Below are 20,998 nucleotides of genomic sequence, written 5' to 3'. Positions count from 1 at the left end.
GTTCCCTAAAGCGCTCTGCTAGCAGGAGTCCAGTCTCCCCAATGTAGAGGAGACCGCATCGGGAGAAACGGATACAATAAATGATATTAGTGGATATGCAGGTAAAAAACTTTGATGGATGTGGAAGGCTCCTTTAGGGCCTCGGATGGAGGTGAGGGAGGTGATGTAGGCGCAGGTTTTGCAGTTCCTGCGGTGGCAGGGGAAGGTGCCAGGACGGGAGGGTGGATTGATGGGGGAGCATTGACCTGACCAGGTAGTCATGGAGGGAACGGTCTTTGCGGAAGGCGGAAAGGGGTGGGGAGGGAATTATATCCCTGGTGGTGGGGTCTGTTTCTTGAATTTATTATCTGTTGTAAATGACTGTTTCATTCGATTGAGATAATTAATATTGGTTTGGTGGCTGTGGTAGTTCAGAAGCCATAGCCGCGGTCCTGTTAAAGGAGAATTTATTCTCATTGTTCATGAAACAAAAACTCACAGCAAGACTTGAAATTTGCAAATCCACTGGTGCCTAAAGGATTCCTTTTTATATGCTCACCCTTCCCAAACCACTTCCTGTCTCATTCTGGATATTTTTCTCCATTCCCCTGGAAATCTCAAGTCACACAGTAACAAGCTGGATTTTACACTTGCATTTACGTAGCAGCCATGTGCAAAATTCAACCGTGAAGATGCTGAATTGGGTAGAAGCAGGTGCATTGAAGCTGGCCAGAGCGTAGGGATGTGCATGTTGACTGGGTTCAGACTTCTGCTTATCATTCCCTATTGTACTGATAGGCAAGAAGAGTCAGAGTGTATATCTGCACCTATTTATTGGAGGGGGTCAGGTTACCTTGTGATGCCATTCATGGCGTCATATCTGCACAGCATTCGTTAGAAAGTAATAAAAGGAACAACTTGACAAAGCCAAAAAAGGTAACATGTTACACATAGCTTCTAAAATCATCCATTGGTTGGAGTGCTAAGCTAAAGGTGGGAATACTGGGAGAGGAAAGCAAAATTGTTAACTGCTGCATTTGACAGGAGTTGATTAATTAATAGGTACAGAACATCCTGAACAAAGAACAATATCCCAGCCAGCACTGGTGAGACGTTACTGGTGCATTAGTGGCATTCAGCTCTACTTAGTCAGTTATACAGCACTGTCTGAGACATTGTAACTGCGTTGCATTAAATTCCAATAACTGTTAAAACCTCCCAGCTCAACACACTGCAGCAAAGTCCACACATGAAAGTTGCAATTCTTGGCAGAGAGTAGAAGCTGGACACCAAGATCACTCCCATGGATGGAGTAGGGTATGAGAGCCTGTCATACTGACAAAGCTGGAGAGGAAGTAACTTCCTACCCTCTCTACAATGGTCACGTGCATTCAGAACTGTTGGGTTACGCAAATTTGTTTTGATCGTGAAAAATAATTCCCTACCATCCAAGCTAACATGCCAGTACAATGCTGCCTCTGGAGCTCGCTGTTGGTTTAAATATTTGAGTCAAAAGGTGTGGCACTGGAAAAGCACAGCAGGTCAGGAAGCATCTGAGGAGCAGGGGAAAATCAATGTTTCAGGCATAAGCCCTTCATCAGGAATGGGGTGGGGAGAGAAGGGAGCTGAGAGACAAATAGGAAGGGGGTGGGGGTGGGGGCGGTGAAGGTAGTTTACAAGGCAATAGGTAGAAGCATGTGGAGGGTAATGGTGATAGGTCAGAGAAGAGGATGGAGTGGGTTAGGTGGAAAGGAAAGTGGAGAGGTAGGACAGTGCTGAATTGGAGGGTTGGATCTGGGATGAGATAGGAAGAGGGGAAAATGAGGAAACTGGTGAAATTGATGTTGATGCCGATGCCAGAAGGAAGAAAGCCTCATCTTCCACCTTGGGAATATTCATCAGATTAGATTAGATTAGATTCCCTACAGTGTGGAAACAGGCCTTTCGGCCCAACAAGTCCACACCAACCCTCCGAAGAGTAATCCATGTCCCTCTGACTAATGCACCTAACACTACAGACAATTTAGCATGGCCAATTCATCTGACCTGCACATCTTTGGATTATGGAAGGAAACCAGAGCACCCAGAGGAAACCCATGCAGACACGGGAGAATGTGCAAACTCCACACAGACAGATGCCCAAGGCTGGAATTGAACCAGGGACCCTGGTGCTGTGAGGCTGCAGTGCTAACTACTGAGCCACTGTGCCGCCAAGGTCGATTTCACCAGTCTCCTCCCTCCCCCCCTCCCACCTCACCCCAGATCCAGCCCTCCAACTTGGCACCATTACCTTAAACTGTCCAGCCTCCTTCCACACCTATCCACTCCACCCTACTTCTACTTATCACCTAAGCTCACCTCCTATTTACCTCCCCCAACCCCCCCTACCCCCCACCCCCAACACTCCTGTGGAAAGCACAGCAGGTCAGGCTGCATCTGAGGAGCAAGAGGAAGAAAACTTCTTCAAGAGTCCTAAACATTGACTCTCCTGCTCCTTTGATGCTGCCTGACTGGCTGTGCTTTTCCAGTGCCACACTTTTTGACTCTGATCTCCAGCATCTGCAGTGCTCACTTTCTGCTAAAATTTTGGGGGCATGTCTTCTTGCTCAAATGGTTCAGGAGACAAAAAAAATTATGTAAAAGGCAGAAATATTGATATTGCCCAAAAAAAAACTAACAATTCTCTCTCCAGTGACTCCACCAAACAACTTACAAAATACCATGGGTGCTGGAATCCGGAACTAAAAACAGAAAATGCTGTAATATTCTGAGAATTAACAGTATCCGTGATAAGACAAACAGTTAACCTGCTGGTCAATGAAAGACAAGAAAGATTAAATAGCAAAATGGATGATAGTACAAGACAAGAGAGTGTTTTACCACCCAGTCACCACCCAATCAAAACGTGGGTCTATTGAAGACGCAAGTGAAAAAAAACTTTACCAGCAACTGTCTGACAGAAGTTGTGATGAAATGGATATGGAGTGCAGAGCATTGTAAAATTCATTAAGTAGTAAATACTGCTGCAAAATTTATACCTTATCTGAAGTTTATGCTTTATGCCATCATGAGTTTTGCCATTTATAGTTCCTGCCATTAGCCCCATCACATGTTCCTTCGTTCTTTCCTGCACTCAGATGTTTGAATGCGGTCTTGGGCTCACCCAAACCTGTACGAGCCATATCCTAACGAGCCATATTCTAACTCTCACCAAGTGATCACTCTGCAATCCACACTGGTGTATTACTGGAAAATTTCAAAATGTTCACCTTTGTTTTTAAATTCATCAATGCTTCTTCCCCCCCGCCACCCCCACCTCCTTCCCATCTCTGCTACTTTGTCCAGGCCTATAACCCTCTGGGTTCTCAGCGTCTGTCCAATTCTCTCCTCTTGCACAACGTGATTTACATCAACACATCACTGGCAATCATAAGTTTAGCTAACCAGGTCCCAAGCTCTGAGAATTCTCCTTTAAACCTCTCAAACCCCTTTAGCTTAAAGGCATTTTCAAAAGGGCTAACTCGAGTAAGTATCTGTCTCAATATCTTTGCACCGCTCAGAGTCAAGTACTTGCTCACCTGAAGTACTTTGGGGTACTTCTTTCACTAAGGTTGCTATATAAAAATTATATTGCTGTTGCCTTCCTAACACCTGTTTCCTGGCATTGAACTTGTTTAAGATGAGCTTCATCTTTAATATCTCCTAGTTGGAGTGAAAAGTTAAATCAGCCCAAAACATTATCTTGGTTTCTCTCCCCACAGATTCTGCGGACTTGATGACCTCCAGCGGTTCAGTTCTCATTTCAGATTTGCAGCACCTGCAGCATTTTGTCTTTGTTTAATTAGGTATCCATCTCATTTACAATTTGGAGAATGCTTCGCGCACAAATTGGCTGTCACACTTACCCATGTAGCAACAGCTACACTTCAGAATGCAATGCATTGTACACGAGCGCTGTGGGACATCCACACAGGGATGATAAGCTGCTACAGAAATCCCAGTTCTCTGCTTAAACATTCAGTTGAGGGCAATAATGTGAAATGCCAGACAAGGCTGGGGTAGAATCCTGCCAATTCCAGTTGGGAAAGAGCCGAACCTAGAAATTCAACAGATCCCCATTCGACAATTAACAGTTTATCTAATGTAGTGAAAACAACCTGCCATCAATGTTGACGGCAAATAGGAAAAAGCCAAGTTAGCATAAGAAAGCTCACCATACTTGTTAATTATAGGCACTTCAAATGTTTCAGAAAGCCTGTGGTGGCGTTTTATGGTGTGATTTTGGCAGGCAACACTCTTCCTTCTGGATCCAAAACCAGAGGGGAGGAGAATGATCACCATATGCCAAGAGGACAGAGGCAAGGCGGTGATTACGCCAGTACAACAGGAGTTCTCAGTGATCCAGTCAGACCTTCCAGTCGTAGAGTCACAGATGTACAGCATGGAAACAGACCCTTCGGTCCAACTCGTCCAGATATCCCAACCCAATCTAGTCCCACCTGCCAGCACCCCGGCCCATATCCCTCCAAACCCTTCCCATTCATATACCCATCAAGATGCCTTTCAAATATTAATTGTACTAGTCTCCACCATTTCCTCTGGCAGCTCATTCCATACAAGTATCACCCGCTGAGTGAAAAAGTTGCCCCTCAAGTCTCATATCTTTCCACTCTCACCCTAAACCTATGCCCTCCAGTTCTGGACTCCCCCACCCCAGGGAAAAGACCTTGTCTATTGATCCTATCTATGCCTGTCCCGATTTTATAAACCTCTACAAGGTCACCCCTCAGCCTCTGACGCGCCATGGGAAAACTGTCTGAGCCGATACAACCTCTCCCTACATCTCCAATTCTCCAACCCTGGGAACGTCCTTGTAAATCTTTTCTGAACCCTTTCAAGTTTCACAACAGCCTTCCAATAGGAAGGAGACCAGAATTGCTCGCAATATTTCAACAGTGGCCTAACCAATGTCCTGTACCCCATACTTTAACCAATAAAGGAAAGCATACTAAAACACCTTCTTCACTATCCTATCTACCTGCAACTCTACTTTCAAGGAGCTATGAACCTGCAAACAAGATCTCTTTGTTCAGCAACATTCCCGAGGACCTTACCATCAAGTGTGCAAGTCCTGCTAAGATTTGCTTTCCCAAAAATGCAGCATCTCGTATTTAACTAAATTAAACTCCATCTGCTATTCCTCAGCCCATTGGGCCATCTGATCAAGACCCAGTTGTAATCGGAGGTAACCTTTGCTGTCCACTATACCTCCAATTTTGGTGTCATCTGCAAACTTCTAACTATACCTCTTATGCTCACATCCAAATAATTTAAATAAAATGAATAAAAAGTAGAGGACCCAACATCGATCCTTGTGGCACTCCACTGGTCACAGGCCTCCAGTCTGAAAAATAACCCTCCATCAACACCCTGTCTTCTACCTTCGAGCCAGTTCTGTAACCAAATGGCTAGTTCTCCATGTATTCCATGAGATCTAACCAGTCTCTCATGGGGAACCTTGTCAAACGCCTTACTGAAGTTCACATAGATCACACCTACCACTCTGCCCTCATTCATTCTTTGTTACTTCTTCAAAAAAAAAACTCCATCACAAGACCTTCTGCAGCTGACCCTCAGTAAGGGTTGAAGTCTACCTCATCACTTTACGGTGGGAAATTTCCACATGGTGGTTGCGCACACATGACAATGACTTAACGAAGGCTCCCAGAACATGAAGTAGGTTATAACATGGCTACTTCTACTCCAATGTCATGACTCTAAGTTGCATTTCACTACCACCAACCTTTACAGATCAATATTTGGTCCACTTGTCATTGCTAGCACCACATTTTGGGAGTTCCTGATCTAGTTCTTTGTATAACAAGAGCCCTCCTGATCACATTATCCCATTCAAAGAGACAGTTATAATGGGCAATATTCCAGTTTCAGCATTGACAAGTGTGCTAGGCGCTCTGACAATCTTTGTCAAATTCAGGGTTACAAGATTTACTTTTGAGCCTCAAATTCATCCTTGCTGGATATATATCTCCTGGGTGGTCAAACACATAACAGCATTAGGGTTGCTCTTTCTTCAAACCCACCATTATATCTGCCTTCTTACAAAAAGTTCATACATGACCCATTTGTTGTCTCCAACTCTCAACCTCTAAAGGCAGCTTTCCTTTCACAGGTCCTTCCAGCTTCATTTCCTCCCTCGAGTCATTTTACAAAATCTAATCCATCCTCTGGTACATCATCCATTGTTCAATTCCATTGTTGTTTGGAATACCTGTACTACATTTACACCCTATTGTTTTCCTAATGCTTCACTCATCATCACTGTCCCCTCCAACCGGGTAGATTGGCCAAGGTGGGGGTTTAGGGGTCAGGGATGAAGGGTTAGTGTTGCAGGAAAATACTCACCTGTTAAGAGAAAAAAAGCCACCTTTAAAAATGTAAACTTTCTTATACTACACTCTGAAATAATCAGAAGAAATTACTGGCAGGAAACAGTTGAAATGAGTTTTAGTCTGAAGAGACTTCACTGCAACTCTAAACGGTCTCTGCTTTTACAACAACAACTCGTATATAAATGTTTTTACATGAAATGAAGCAAATCAAGACAGTTCGTGACCAAAGTTAACGGTTTCTCTCTCCAAAAATGCTGCCAGACCTGCTGAGTTTCTCCAGCAATTTGTTCTGGTTTGTTTCAGATTTCCAGCATCTGCTTTATCAGACCCAAAAAATCCCTGTGATACAGGAAACGGTAAATCCCCATTGCACTGCAATTTATGAAATGGCATTGAGTGCAAAATGGGCACTCACTGTGTTGACTTCCATAACAGTTTATTCATTTAAGAAAAGGCATTCACTGCTGATAGAGCTTTTGTGATGTTTGAACTTTTAAAAGAAGGGTCTGTCTATACATGGCTCACGTAATCTAGCCAAACTTGCCTGAAGCCACTGAGTGAAGCAATCAAGAATCTCGGTTGATCCACTTATTGTTACTTCCCCTCCTCGAGCCCTGCATTGAAATGAAGGTAGGGAATCATTCACAGGCATGACAGAGATTGGCTTTTATGATCCTGGTAGGAGTACTGTACAGATTATTACTTTTATGATAACAGTCGTGGTGTTGATTGTATTACGCACAAGGGTAATAAGGATGGAAGCAAATGGCTCAGCAGGTTTAGTGCTGACATGGGAAGTCAGACTCATTAGAAAACACAACATTAAAAACTCTGAGTTGACTCAGCTGAAGACAGTCCAGCGTGAAACTGATTCACACAAACCTAAGAAAGGTTCAGATCTTGTTAAATGATAGAAGCTCAGCCTGACATACAACCAGGTCCCTGGTTCCCTAGGGTATGAGTTACAGAGGTAACGAGTTTGGTCAACTATCCTGCTCCCGAAAAATTGACCGTGGATTGAAGGAATTCAGCTTGACTGCCGTCCTGTCCTCTCTTCCACAGCCAAACAGCTTTCAGCACAGTGCTGGGAATTTTGGACCTGCATCCAAGGCAGTGACACATGGCAAGGGCAGAAAACTAGACAACAGTGATGCAAGTTCAAAACTGGCCAGTTGGACCACCTTCATTTTCAGTCCAATCAGCACTCTGAAGGCGAGAGCACTGAGTCCCTCCCCAGTCCAAAAAAAAGGCCAAATAAAGACGACACTTTAAGGCATGCATCTCATGTACAAGTTGCTGGTGAGTAAGTGCTGTGTTTTCAAGTGGCTTTGGAACAAATCGATTACAGAGCTGGTAGCCCAAGTCAATGACCACATGACTCCTAACTGTGATGCTGCACTGTAAATGTCACTGTCAGTGGTAGTAACACAGCTTTTCCAAGCAGACATATCCACTAAACTGAGTTTTTACAGAGCTCATTAAAACAACACTGAAAGCATCCCAGATAGGACTCAAACACTGCATAAACTAACATCTAATGCCTCCACTTTCACACGACACACTGTCTGATGACTGCAATTGTTACTCTACATATAGTTGTACAATTCACATTGCAGAGATAACTGGAAAATAAGCTGATCATCACTGCATTATTTTAAGAAATGAATGGCAAAGTCATTTGTCTTGACCAGGAGCACAGGGCAGCTTATTTTACCCTCTGGCTGGTTTTCATTTAACACTGGGGTAGAAATTAGTTTATGTCTGTGCTCAAGGGAAGAATGGGAGTTTCACTTGGCATATGGTCTAGATAATGTGGAGACAATTCAGGCCCAGAATTCTGTCAAATCAGTGGGCACCCAATTCTACTAATGCTGGTCACTGGCATCGAGATGCCATCATTACTGAGCCCATTTTCCAAAGACAAACAATTGGACAGCACCTCTTAATAATGCCTGTCAGCAATTTTTACTGAAGGTCGTCAATAGTGCCAGAAACTATAGAAGCTGGAAGAGCCCGATTGCTTTATGGAGGGCATCAGCCAGATCTTGTACCCATTGAGTGGCTGTTGGCTGTCTACTCAGGTGGGTAGAGGCGGCAAAACCGTAGAATGTGAGATGCACTGTTCAACCAATTACCTCAGCCCAAAAAATTTTTTTCTTCTTCTTTTATTAAGTCACCAAGAGCTGTCTCTGACATGAAGCTCATTCAGACTTCACGGAATAGGTTTCATGGCCTCACAAAGCTAACCAAGGTAAGCCTACAAGGCCATCCCATCTTAGTCAGTAACTACCTGCAGTCTTCACCTTCCCTGATCACGAGGATTCTTTTAAAAATTATGACACCACACTTCACCCCCACTCCTACCTCCCCTCCCGTCTATTCTTACTGCACCACGAACAGTGGAAATAGTTTCGTTCTATCCGCCCTCTCTTTTCCTGCTAATATCTTGAAGACTACAATCAGACCACTGCTTAAACTTCTAAATTCTCGAGAAAGCAGGCCCAATCTGTACGATCTCTCCTTGTATCATTCTTGTAAATCTATGGTGTACTCCCTTCCAAGGCCAGAACACCCTTCCGAAGGTGTGGTGCCCAGATCTGCTCTCAGTTCTCCAAATGGGGTCTAACCTGGGGTTGTATAACAGTGGAATGGGTAAAAGGCGTTACATATTTGCATTTGAGATGTTTCAACCATGCATAGACGACAGCAACACCACACAAGGGCAGAATTCCTGCTAACATATTTAAATGTTAGCCCCATTTGTTTCTGTCAATTATTGAGCACTTAAATCAACCTGATATTAAGCACAGTTCTTGAGAGAGTTGCTATGTGACAAAGTCCTGCTTGGTGATGCCCAGTTTTGAGTTCAAAACTGAGCACAGCATTTTACTCCAGCCCTCAGCCTGAACCTGCACCACAGCAGCAAGCCTTTGCCTGAAATCCACATTAATGTTTCCTCCAATGTTACACGCAATTCCTGAAAGCCCAGTAACAATGCAACTGCACACACTGGCCACAGGTTCCTCCAGCAATGCCAAAACACTGTCGAGAAGAGAAACAACCAGCCGTTAAAATGAGACAAAGTGTAATTCAAATCTACACGCATGTATTTTCTCTACAGTTGGAGGCACAGTGAAACCAAAGGCAGTGCTATTCTCCTCTCCAACATCTGTGTCAGCTAAATGATCACAATCTACTCAAAGTCTGACAGACTTCACAGAATGAGCTTCGTGTCAGAGACAGCTCTTGGTGACTTAATAAAAGAAGAAGAAAAAATTTTTTTTAAAAAATGGGCCTTTTAGCATGCTGTAATTACTGAGCCAACACATGTATTTGGCTCAGGTTTATAGTTTACATCACTGCCTCCCAGCTTGAAGTGTCACTTGTGGAGCACAAAAAACAATTTGTGCGCTTAAAAAAAAAGGCTAAAAGATGCCTTCCTTCTCCTGTTTGTCTCCCACTCTCCCGATGTGGGAGAAGAGCAGTTGACTGGTTAGCCTATAACCACATCAGGGGAGACTAAACAACACCCTCCCTCTGTTTTTCGGTGACAAAGGAGCACCGCTCCAAAAGCTTGTAATTTCAAATAAACTTGTTGGACTGTAACCTGGCACCTAGGCCTTCTGACTTTGGTCTACCCCAGACCAACACCAGCACCTCCACATCCTGGTTTCACCCTCCCTTAGAAACAACCTCCCTCCTTCTGTCTTATCTACTCCCTTCATAATTTGAAATGTTCCTATAAAGATTCCCCACTCATTCTTCTAAAATCCAAACAGTATTCCCAGTCCACTCAATCTCTCCGCTGCAGCTTGACTGAGCTTTCCTTGTAGGACAGACAAGCCTGGTCAATGCATTTTGGCCTTAACGTAACGGTTTTAGCCCCAGCTGCGCACTACAGTGAAGTCCCGATCAAGACAACACAATTTTTATTAGCGTCTAATTCAGAAAGTGTACCCAAAGAGCTATCTATCATGCACTCACCACCATCAGCTGCAGGTGTACAATTCATAGTTGCGTCTGCCCATCTCACACCAACTTAATTGAATTCTCTCAGGTTGATGACCCGCTTCCTCCCTCCCTCACGTAAAGAGGAAATATAAAAGAAAATAGGAACTTCTCTTTTAAAAAGATAAATTTCAGAGAAACCAGAGCTAGGCAATCACTCAGCAATTTGTAAAACAGAATTCCACACACTGCAACACTTTTAAACAATTGTAACAAAAACAGCATGCTTTAAATTCTTCCCACTTCTTCGGACAGAGCAGACTGTCAAATTGTTGCAAATTTCTGCTCCACTATCTCTCCTGCACCTTGATAATCACGACTCCAAGCTCAATTTGTTCCTGAACTTCCTCAGACATGATAGCAAACTACTTTAGCCCTAAAGTTACGGGCACAGAGACTATTCTGATAAGCCACTTTCCCCTGAGTCAGGATTAGATCAACCTGATGTCTTTACATATTAATTAAGGCATTGAAATGTCTCACTGATAGACACAAACATCACTTCCGTGCAGAGTTTGCTACTCTTGGTTAGGCTGTTCCTGTCCTACTGGGGTGTGTGTGTGTGTGTGTGTGTGTGTGTGTGTGTGTGTGTGTGTGGTTGACAGGGAGCTCATAACTGGACTGGGTGGGGAAGTACAGATGCAACGATGATGATAACAGTCACAGCCAATCGCACTGTGGGCAAAGCACTCATCATGTGTGCTCACAAAAGTGAGAACAAAAAAAAAGGAAGAAAATGACAATAAAAACCAAGTTAAAACAAATTCAGACTAAAGAAAATAGGTATCTTTGAGGGTAAAAACAATTTTACAGATCACAATAAAACAAATTCAGTCCAAATTCCTTCACTGCTTTGGACACTGGAGGCATCTTTCAGCTGCTGCTCCTCCCACACGTAGAAAGGCTCTGAAGACAGGATGCCTTTGATTAAAAAAGCCAAGCAGTGGGCCACCATTTGCAAATTGCATTGCTTCGCTCTGCCAGATACACATTAAAAACCATTTACTATCCGAGAGAAACAGAGTGGGGAACAAAGCTGAAGAAGTTGTTGCTTAAATTTTGAGCAGAAGGATAGTTCCACAACTTATTAAAAAAAAGTTAGGATATGGCGTCACTGCCAAAATGGGCACTTTATTGCCCATCTCCAGTGATCTTGACTAGAATGGTTAGACAGGCTACTTCAGAACGCAGTCACAAGTCAACCATGTTGATAGAGAGTAAAGTCACCAAAGGCTGGATTGGAAGGAGGCTTCCTACTTGAAACAAAAAGGACATTAACAAATGTTTTGGATTTTGTATAAATCGCACAACTTCACCATCACTTTATATTGATACAAAGTATCATGTTCTGGTCACCACATCCTCAGAAGGATGTGAAGATCCCCAAGTGGGTGCAGAGGAAGTTGCCTGGATTGGTCCCACGGAAAAAAAGACTGGGGGTTGTTTGACTTTGAGAGGAGGAGAGTAAGGAAAAATTTGCTAGAGGTGTACAAGATCATAACAGGTTTAGACAAGGGGACAGTGGGCATAGATTTATCATTCTAGGTAAGAAGCACAGGACAGGTGTAAGGAAAATCTATTATTTTTAAAATCAGTGATGACCTGGAACAATCTGCCCAGGAGGATGGTGGATGCGGAGAGGATTAAAGGTTTCAAAAGGAAATTAGATGCACATTTGAGGGAAATCAATTGGTTATGGAATGAAAGCACGGGAATGGGATTAACAGTTTTACCTTCCAGGAAGCTAGTACAAATCTGACTGTCAGAATGGCAGCCCAGCGCTATCATGACTCCATTACTAAGCTTGTTTTCCCCAGACTCTTACTGAACTCCATTAAATCTCTCCAATTCCTGAAATATTAGTCCGGGCCTCTGGATTACTATTCAAGCAACATTACAAGCATACCTATTGCTTACTCTGTGCCGCTATTGCAAAATTGAAACTAAAACATTGCAGCTCTGATTTCAACTTGCATTGTCCCGGAGGACAGACATTATTTAGGTGTTTTATTGCCTGCCTTTTCGGTTTTAGGGGAGAATGTGTTGTGAATCACTGATTCTCAGAGTGTACTCTCTTCTATCTGGTCACAACCCAAATGTAAACCCATTAGGACTCACAGGAGGTGCATCTATTCTCATGCTAACCAGCCATAGAACTATACAGTACAGAAACAGACCCTTCAGTCCAATGCATCCAAGCTGACCAGGTTGCTTAAACTGAACTAGCCCCATTTGCCTGTGTATGGGGAATAACCCTCTAAACCCTCAGCTCAGCGAGCAAACCTACATCCAAAACCACAACCCGAGCTACAAATCTACTCAAAACTTGCTCTAAACCATTCCTGATCATGTACCCATCCAGATGCTTTTTAAATGTTGTAATCGTACCCACCTCCACCACTTCCTCTGGCAGCACATTCCGTACACACACATACCACCCATTGTGTGAAAAAGTTATCCCTCAGGTCCCTTTTAAACCCGTCTCACCTTAAACCTTTCCCCTCTCATTTTGGACTTTCTTGCCCTTGGGGAAAAAAAAAAGAGCTGGACTATTCACTCGGTCTCTGCACCTCATGATTTTATAAATCCCTGCAAAGGTCACCCACTGACGCTCCAGGAAGAGAAAGTTCCAGCCTATCCAGTCTCTCCTTCTAACTCAAACCCTCCAGTGCCAGCAACATCCTTGTAAACCTTTTCTGCACTCTCTCCAATTTAATAATATTCTTCTTGTAGCAGGGTGACCAGAATTGGACACAGTACTCTAAAGTTGGCCTCACCAATGTCCTGCACAGCTAAAACATTCTCTCCCAACACTTTTACTCCAAGTTCTGACTAACCAAGGCAAACCTTCTTAATCACGCTGTCTGTCTACGATGTCACTTTCAATGAACTATGAACCTGTAGCCCTAGGTCCCTCTGTTCACCAATAATCCCCAGGCCCTACCATTAACTGTCTAAGTCTTGCTCTTATCAAAATGCAACATCTTGCATTTATCTAAAGTAAACTCCATCTGACATTTCTGGGCTCATCTGATCAAGATCTCGTTGTACTTTTAGATAACTTCCTTCAGTCCTCTAGACCACCGATTTTGCCATCATCCAACAACTTATTAACCATATCACCTATATTCTCATCCAAATCATGGATCAGAATGACAAATAAACAGTGAGCCCAGCACCAATCTTTGCAGCACACCGTTAGTCACAAGCCTCCAGTCTACATAACAACCCTCCACCACCAGCATATCTTCTATCAAGCCAACATTGTATCCAATTAGCTCTTTCCCTGGATCCCATGTGATCTAACCTTACTAACTAGCCTACATGCAAGCCAGACTTAATCCTGGCAGCTTGACTTCCAGAGGCAAAATTGTATAAAACCAAAGAGTTTACAACCACTGGCAAATAACTTACAGTCAGCTAACTATGAATGGAAACAGCACACCCAGGTCATGTGGACCGCTGTGTCTAGGTACGAGCTGAATTGACTTTCCTATTCAATCCATGATAAACTGACCGTACATTAACTGAAGAGAAACAATGAGGCTTCCCTCAATGTTCATCATTACCTCAAGACCACACTAACACAAAAGATTCTCAAGTCTCAGGGTATCCAGGAGAACAGAAGCAAAGTTATTTTGGGAAACCTGTAGAACAAGGGAAACTCAATCCTGTGCAAGGGCATGCTGACTTCACATATCATGTAGATTCAATGTTGGACTCTCTTTCAATTCCCTTTGAGATATCGATAGCTTTCAGACAACCAGCCTGAGGTTCAAAAAGGTTGGAACTTAGTCAATAGTCCACAGTGACCTTAATAATGCAACACCTGAAGCAAGCCTGTTGGCAGAAACCAGCGCGTGACTAATAAATGAAACCATTTTTAATAACTGGCCTATCGTCCGGTCTCAAGAATGGGATATTATTGCATAACATCAGTTAGCAGAGACTCAAACTCTCCTCACTTAGCTTCAGAGATTCACAAAGGAGGAGGAGGAGGGTGGGATCAGCTGGGGAAACACTGCACCAATAAGATTGTGCAGCATTTAGTTGGTTAAATAGACAGGATAAGCTGGTCACAACTCAGCCAAGGTGCCTTGGCATTCCACACTAGTGCGAGTGGAATGTGTATCCAACTCCTTATTTAAAAAAGGACAGAAAGCCTACAAGTGGATGCAGATTTCTCAGCAGCATTATTTGGAAACTTAAGCATGGTGATAGATTTTAGTCAGATATCTTGATAATCCCACACCGGGGAGCGGCCAGTTTATTTTATAGGGAAGGATAATCCAAAATAAATAAAGACAATGGGGTGTTGGTGGAAATGAACACTCTTACTCATTCTTCAGTGATTTGATTCAGCAATGACACAAAGAACTCAAAACAAGCAGAATTATCGGAGAACACACCATGAGTCAAAAATACAACACTGGCAAGCAACTGATTGGAAAGAGAACACAGTCATCAAGGGCAGTCAGTCAATCGACCTCAGTATCGTTTTGTGGAAACAAACTGGGGAGAGAAGTCAACTTGGTTTCCAGTTCAAGGTTCTGAGATTGTTAAAATGTACCCACTTTGTTTAAACAAAAAAAAATTGTTCATAGGATGTGGGCATTACTGGTGAGGCCATCCCCAATTACCTAAAGGCAGTGATGAGTCAAACACATTGCTGTGTGGGACTGGAGTCACACGTAGGCCAGATCAGGTAAGGATGGCTGATTCCCTCCCCTAAAGGGCATTAGTGAACCAGGTGGGTTTAATAATAGTTGGCAATAGTTAGATGGATCACTAGCTCTTAATTCCAATTTTTGAAAATAGAGCTCAAATTTCACCATCTGCTACATGGGATTTAAACCCATGACTGAAAACAAATGCTGAAGATCACAGCATGTCAGGCAGCATCCATCGAATGGGAGCAAGCTGATGTGTCAAGTCTAGGTGACTCTTCGTCAGAGCTGACATTATAATTGCCATTCTCCAGTTAGTGTGTGTGTGTGTGTGTGTGCGCGCGCGCATGTATCAATTTCATGCCTGCAACATGAATGTCCAATTATATCACAATTTGACATCAATGCCTTGTGAATCAGCAGGACAGTGGAGGGAAAAAAAGAATCTGGCTGAACAGGTGATGGAAATAATGGGGTCCATTTGCCTTCCCTGATGATGGACTGCCAAAATCAGAAATGATCCGTTGTAATTGAGGGTCTCCAGCACGGCTGGCTCATCTGCAAAGCCATGATTCACAAACTGATCACCTTAAAAACCCTGCACTCCCTAGTGTTGAGACAGTGTCACCAAATTACATTTGCAATTCTCCAATCAAATCATTCTGCAGGAGTCACTTAACAGGGGACCACATTCCTCTGGTTAGGAACATAATGCATCTTATCCAATTGTTCCCATTAAACCTTCCATTACATAAACACAGCAGATTGCATGGGGAGGGGTACAGTGGTGAATGAGTTCTCAATCTCATTAACGTACGGCTCATTTATCTACAATTCCAGTATAAATATAAAGTCAATGATTCCTTAGGGCTGATTCATAATTATCTGCATCTTTAAAAGCATTCAACAAGAGCAAATGGGCAGCATTGGGTAGAAGGATAGATTAATGGTTTGCATGCAATTTATGTACTTATATATACAAACATACACTGCATATTAAAATTAGAATTGCAGAAGTCCAATTCTCATAATGCAATCTTTTATTAAGGAGGGAGTAAAATTGCACTTTGTACTCGTGAAAAATTATTGTAATTAAGCCCACTCCCTTAGCCAGGCTTAAACCACTTGGAAGGTACGTCAATGAGAAGGTTAAAGGAAACAGTATCAAATTCATCTCTGCTAAAACAGCAAGCCTGGTACTCGCTGACTGTAAAATTTCTCATCAGCTAATTAAGTAAAACATAATGTTTGCAAAAAGGGCAATGGGCATGGCCACTTTGTGAATTGTGGGCATGTAATGGCTGGTGCTTATACTTAATGGAGTTTAATTTCAAACAAGCACTTTCTCTTGGTATAATTCATTACAGATACCTCAACTCTGCTGTGTAAACAACCACCTCCCTCTGAAGGTGAAATATGAGAACATTGCCTCCTACATGAAGACTGCTTTACATAATTAAAAGCGCCCAATATTTAGGAAGACAACATTAACTTGCAGCATTCACTGAAAAGCAATCCTTCTCTTGTAGCTGTTTCTGTCTCCTTCCTCCCTCCCCTTGCTCCACCCCAATTTTCTTGCCTCCTATTCATATGCTAGGGTACATGGTCTCATAGGCACTGTGTCCCGTTGGTATCTCTGCCAAGAAGCCATTTCCCAGGACCAGGCTGACTACGTTAGGCAGAGCTGTGTTCGCAAGCAGTAGTCAGTTTCCAACTCTGTCTGTGGGACAAAGCTAATCCCAGTGTTTTGTTAGAAGCCGTTTTCATTCTTGTATCAAGACTCAGTAACAAAAGGTATTGATTATCATCAACATTGGTAATGATGCCAACAGTTAGACAACATAAGCAGTGAAAAATGTAAATTTGGAAGCAAAACATTCAGCCTTCACTAAGTAATCTTTAGCGCTAAAGAATCATCTCTAGTGAGCAGAGAGCTCAATCGCATTTTTTAATCTTTAGTGTCTGTTCGAGACTTTTGTTTGCAACAACATTTAATGAAATCCCCAGTCACTCAAAAGCATAATTAGAGTTAATGTCTGCACCAATGACCAGCAGATGATGTGCACATGGGGCATAAAATATTCCCCAACAATCACAGTTGCTTGAAGTACTGAACCCACATCTTGCCAGGCAAGAAGTCATTTCAGTGAGCTAATATGCTTTCTAAAAAGCACTGCCGCGCGATGCCAATCCATGCATGAATTCCACTTAAACTTATCCATTATTACCTTTCTCTGCACTGAGTGCTGACGGGGAAAGCTACACTCGCAAATGGATTGGTGACAGCTCCTACGAGACTTCACCTCAATAAGAAATTCAAAAGTAGATCGAAAAATACACTATTAATGGTTTGAAAAGTAGCAATGGCAGGGAGGGGTGTCTATTCCCCTCAGTGTTCTTTCCTTGAACATTCTACATTAGACTACCCAGCTTGTTGAAAGCCATAATCCAATACGTATTCGAAAAACAAAAGGATAAAGATGCACTTACTGGTTTAAAAAAAAGCAACGTCTTGCTAATAGACAAGTTTTTGAACCTCCTCTGGTGAATGTGCATGCACATTAAGGTTGTTAATGCTGTACTAGGGTGTAGAACATTGTCTCTTACAAAAATCAAGGCGCTTCCTGGTCATTTCCAACACAATTAGATGAAAGATTCAGCCTCCCCTGCCCTTGCACAATATTCTTCAACCCTGACCTTAGAAGAGCTTCCCTTACTGCATCAATGTGACATTTTCTCTTTCCCTTAACTGTCTCTAACTGCTTGGATTGCGACTGCCAATTTAGTGCCACTTAGTGGCAAATTAGAGGTAGTTTTGTGCTGACTGTAGTTTATGACTCACTTGTCATGGGCTGTTCAGTGGTCAGCAGCTAGGGGGCATTTTCACCCCTTCAGTCTGGGTATTACTGATACAGGTCACTAACTTTGGATCTGTTTTCAAAGTGAAAACTCTAGGAGCAAGGGCTGCAGTCTACTCCAATTCACCAAAGCGTCTTTATCTGCTGAATTTTTCACTTCCAATTAGCAATCAGAAAAATGAAGAGGTCCCTAACATAGAAGATAGGAATTAAACAGGAACTATAAAGAGCAACTCCCCCACTCCCAATACCCTCTGCCCTCCTCACGCTGTAAATTAAACACTTTCCTGGGAAAACAGATAAAAAGCTAATTAAAACATTCTTCCAATGATTGAGAGAGCAATGGGATGGTGACAGATTGTTCAAGTTGGTATAAAATGGTGCAAAGAGGAATATTAATTGGAATGAGTAAAGCTTAGGTGGTCCATAACTCCCTTTCCCCATCACCCCAAAGTTGATAAATCTCACTCCATCTCATACTGACATACCTGCACACTGCCTTCGAAAGATGTCAAGGTGAAAGCAATTATTTATTTTCGAGAACAGAGATTCTCACTCCACAACCAGGTACAAGGAGAACAGTCTGCACCCAGAGAGTGGTGAACCTGTGGAATTGTCACAGGAAGCAGTTAGATATAACTGAGGGCTAAAGAGATCAGAGTGTATGGGGTGACAGTGGAAACGGGGGACTGGGTTGGAAGAGTATTGAACAGTGATGAAGGATTGAAGGGCTGAATGGCCTACTCCGGCTCTTATTTTCTACATTTCTGAAAACAAAATCAAATCTATTCCATCCTTCCAACCACCCCCTTTCCTGGTGCAAAGGTTCACCACTCTCCTGGATCCAACGCCTTGGTACCCCATCACAAATGACTAGAAAAGACAGAGTCCAACATTCAGTCACTGGAAAGGTGCACGGAGTGACATGCTACAGAGATACCAGATAAAGTTTTGCTCTCTCCTCCTTCGTGCCTGATTGAAGGATTGTTGTTTTCAACTTTTATAGTGACTGAAGAGCTTAGAAACTTAACAGGATAATACACAACAACATTCCTTTAGTTTTCCCACAGGGACAATATTAGTTGGTGTGGTTTGGAACACAGCCTTCTAGAAACAGAACATCCTTCCTTCTTAGAATTGGTCTCTAGAACTTTAAAATCTCAGAAATGACCCAGTTCTCCCTTCTCAGCCCATCTAAAGTATTTTCTAACCATGCAACTCAGTTAGTTTCTGTGTCTAGAATTAATTCAATAAACATGCCACAACCCAAGAAACAACTTTATAGTCAGTTACAACTTCAAATTCTACTTTGCAGTCGTTTAAGTAGCACCAGATTACCACCTTCTCTCCCAATCACGTTCTCCCTCCTCCTCTTCAGAAGGTGCTAAATCAAGTTGGAGTACAGTTTAATGGTCAGCTCCCTTTCTGGAATGTCACCTATGTGACTATTCTTGGTGCGTGCCTTGGCAGTCAACGCTGGCTGACAATCAGGTTTCACTGCAGCCCAGGCACTGCCTCCACCCCCAAATCTGTTCTCATCTATCGTCCACACACACCGCACTTGTCAAGGGCTGCCTCACACTCAAAAGGATTGGAGTTGGAACACCCAAGAATTTTCCCCTGCTTTTGTCCAGGTCGAGCTGCCAATTCCTGGGAGGTGTTGTAGCGTAATTTCCTGCTCCCTCTTCCACCTCTTGCAATGTTCTATTTTTTAATGTTGTTCGACATATCATTTCAGTCACATGACATTAATCTTTTGCTGTAAATTCTATGTCTTATGCTCCACAACCACCTGAAGAGCAGTGCTCTAAAAGCTAGTGCTTCCAAATAACCTATTGGACTATAACCTGGTGTTGTGGGATTTTTAATTATTCTTTTAAACAAACCTCAAAGCAGCTTCTGATGGGACACTGTCACACAAACAAAATCAGGAAAATTATTAAAGGCTTCTTGACAAAGCAAATAGTTATTAATATTATGAACAGTTACACAGCCTCTTTAAACTCATTCCTAAATTTTAAGAATCGCAGACTCCTGACAGTGTGGAAGTGGGCCATTTGACCCATCGAGTCCACACCAAAGAACATCCCTCATAGGCCCACCACCCTACACTATCCCTGCAACCCCACATTCCCCATGGCCAACCTACTCAGTCTGCACATCCCTCGACACTGGGCAACTTACCAGGGCCAATCCACCTAACCTGCATATCTTTCAACTGTAGGAGGAAACCGGGGCACTGGAGGAAACCCACGCAGAGAGAATGTGCAAACTCCACACAGACAGTCGTCCGAGGTGGGAACTGAACCTGGGTCCCTGGCACTGTGAGGCAACAGTGCTAACCATTGAGTCACCTCATTTAAAATGAATGAAAAGCACAGGGAAGAATTCTTGTTTCGTTTTCCCACAAAACAAAACACATAAGATTGTTCCCCCGGTGTTCAACCCCTGCGTTGCCCTGGAATCAGGGCACCACTCCTGGAGGGCTTGGCTACTCCATGCCCAGAGAACCTGAAGCTTGTCCGAACAGCGTAACTGCTCCAGCTAATTTACAAAGTCGATTGAGTCGGACGAGAACACTACTCCTCCTTAGTCTAGAAATTAGAAGCGAGTGAATTTAAATTCTCTCTCAACCTGGCGCCTCAGGCTTTCGACTTTAATGACAGCGTAGGAGAGGGTAAAAAGCCAACTTGTTAGCAGGAGAAGCCCACAGCCTCCAAACAAAAAAGTGAGGCATGGATCAAAATTTAGTGTTTACAGTCAACTATGAGCTTTATTTCTGAGAAAAAAAAAGAATGGCTAAAATATGATCTGAGACAAGTACTCCAACTGAATTCAGCACCGGTTTACAATCTGCTAATCAGCATTGCTGGTTGATACAATGCATCTGTCAGTACCAACTTTGCTACACTGCACAGATGGGTGAAAAAAAACATTTCTGCCCCTTTGTTGCATTGGTTGCCTTACGCACCTTGTCAATTGGGTGCTTTGTTGTTCACATATTTCTTGCCTGCACAGTAAAAGAGAACTATTCTGGTTGCAAACAAAACCCCAAACGGCTTTGAGGTGCCGAGGC

General features: G+C 43.0%; 1 protein-coding gene across 31 annotated transcripts in view; it reads right to left on the bottom strand.

Moving 5' to 3' along the window:
• celf2 (cugbp, Elav-like family member 2) overlaps window positions 1–20,998 on the bottom strand; it is an 850,872-nt gene that overhangs the window by 305,169 nt on the left and 524,705 nt on the right. Inside the window, exons 1-2 of one of the 31 annotated variants that reach the window (XM_060842661.1) lie at window positions 10,374–10,428; window positions 3,885–4,075 (exon numbers count right to left, since the gene is read on the bottom strand). The exons of 28 other annotated variants lie outside the window; for them this stretch is intronic. The gene's annotated coding sequence lies outside the window, so the exon portion shown is untranslated. Of the gene's footprint in view, window positions 1–3,884; window positions 4,076–10,373; window positions 10,444–17,554; window positions 17,576–20,998 lie in introns of those variants that run through there. 2 more of the 31 variants (XM_060842669.1, XM_060842663.1) reach the window with 2 other exon arrangements.

Source organism: Hemiscyllium ocellatum, chromosome 23 (assembly GCF_020745735.1).
Source record: "Hemiscyllium ocellatum isolate sHemOce1 chromosome 23, sHemOce1.pat.X.cur, whole genome shotgun sequence".
NCBI classification, from domain to species: domain Eukaryota; kingdom Metazoa; phylum Chordata; class Chondrichthyes; order Orectolobiformes; family Hemiscylliidae; genus Hemiscyllium; species Hemiscyllium ocellatum.
The sequence above is the reverse complement of the archived record's forward strand: the minus strand, read 5'-3'. Positions and strand labels throughout refer to the sequence as shown.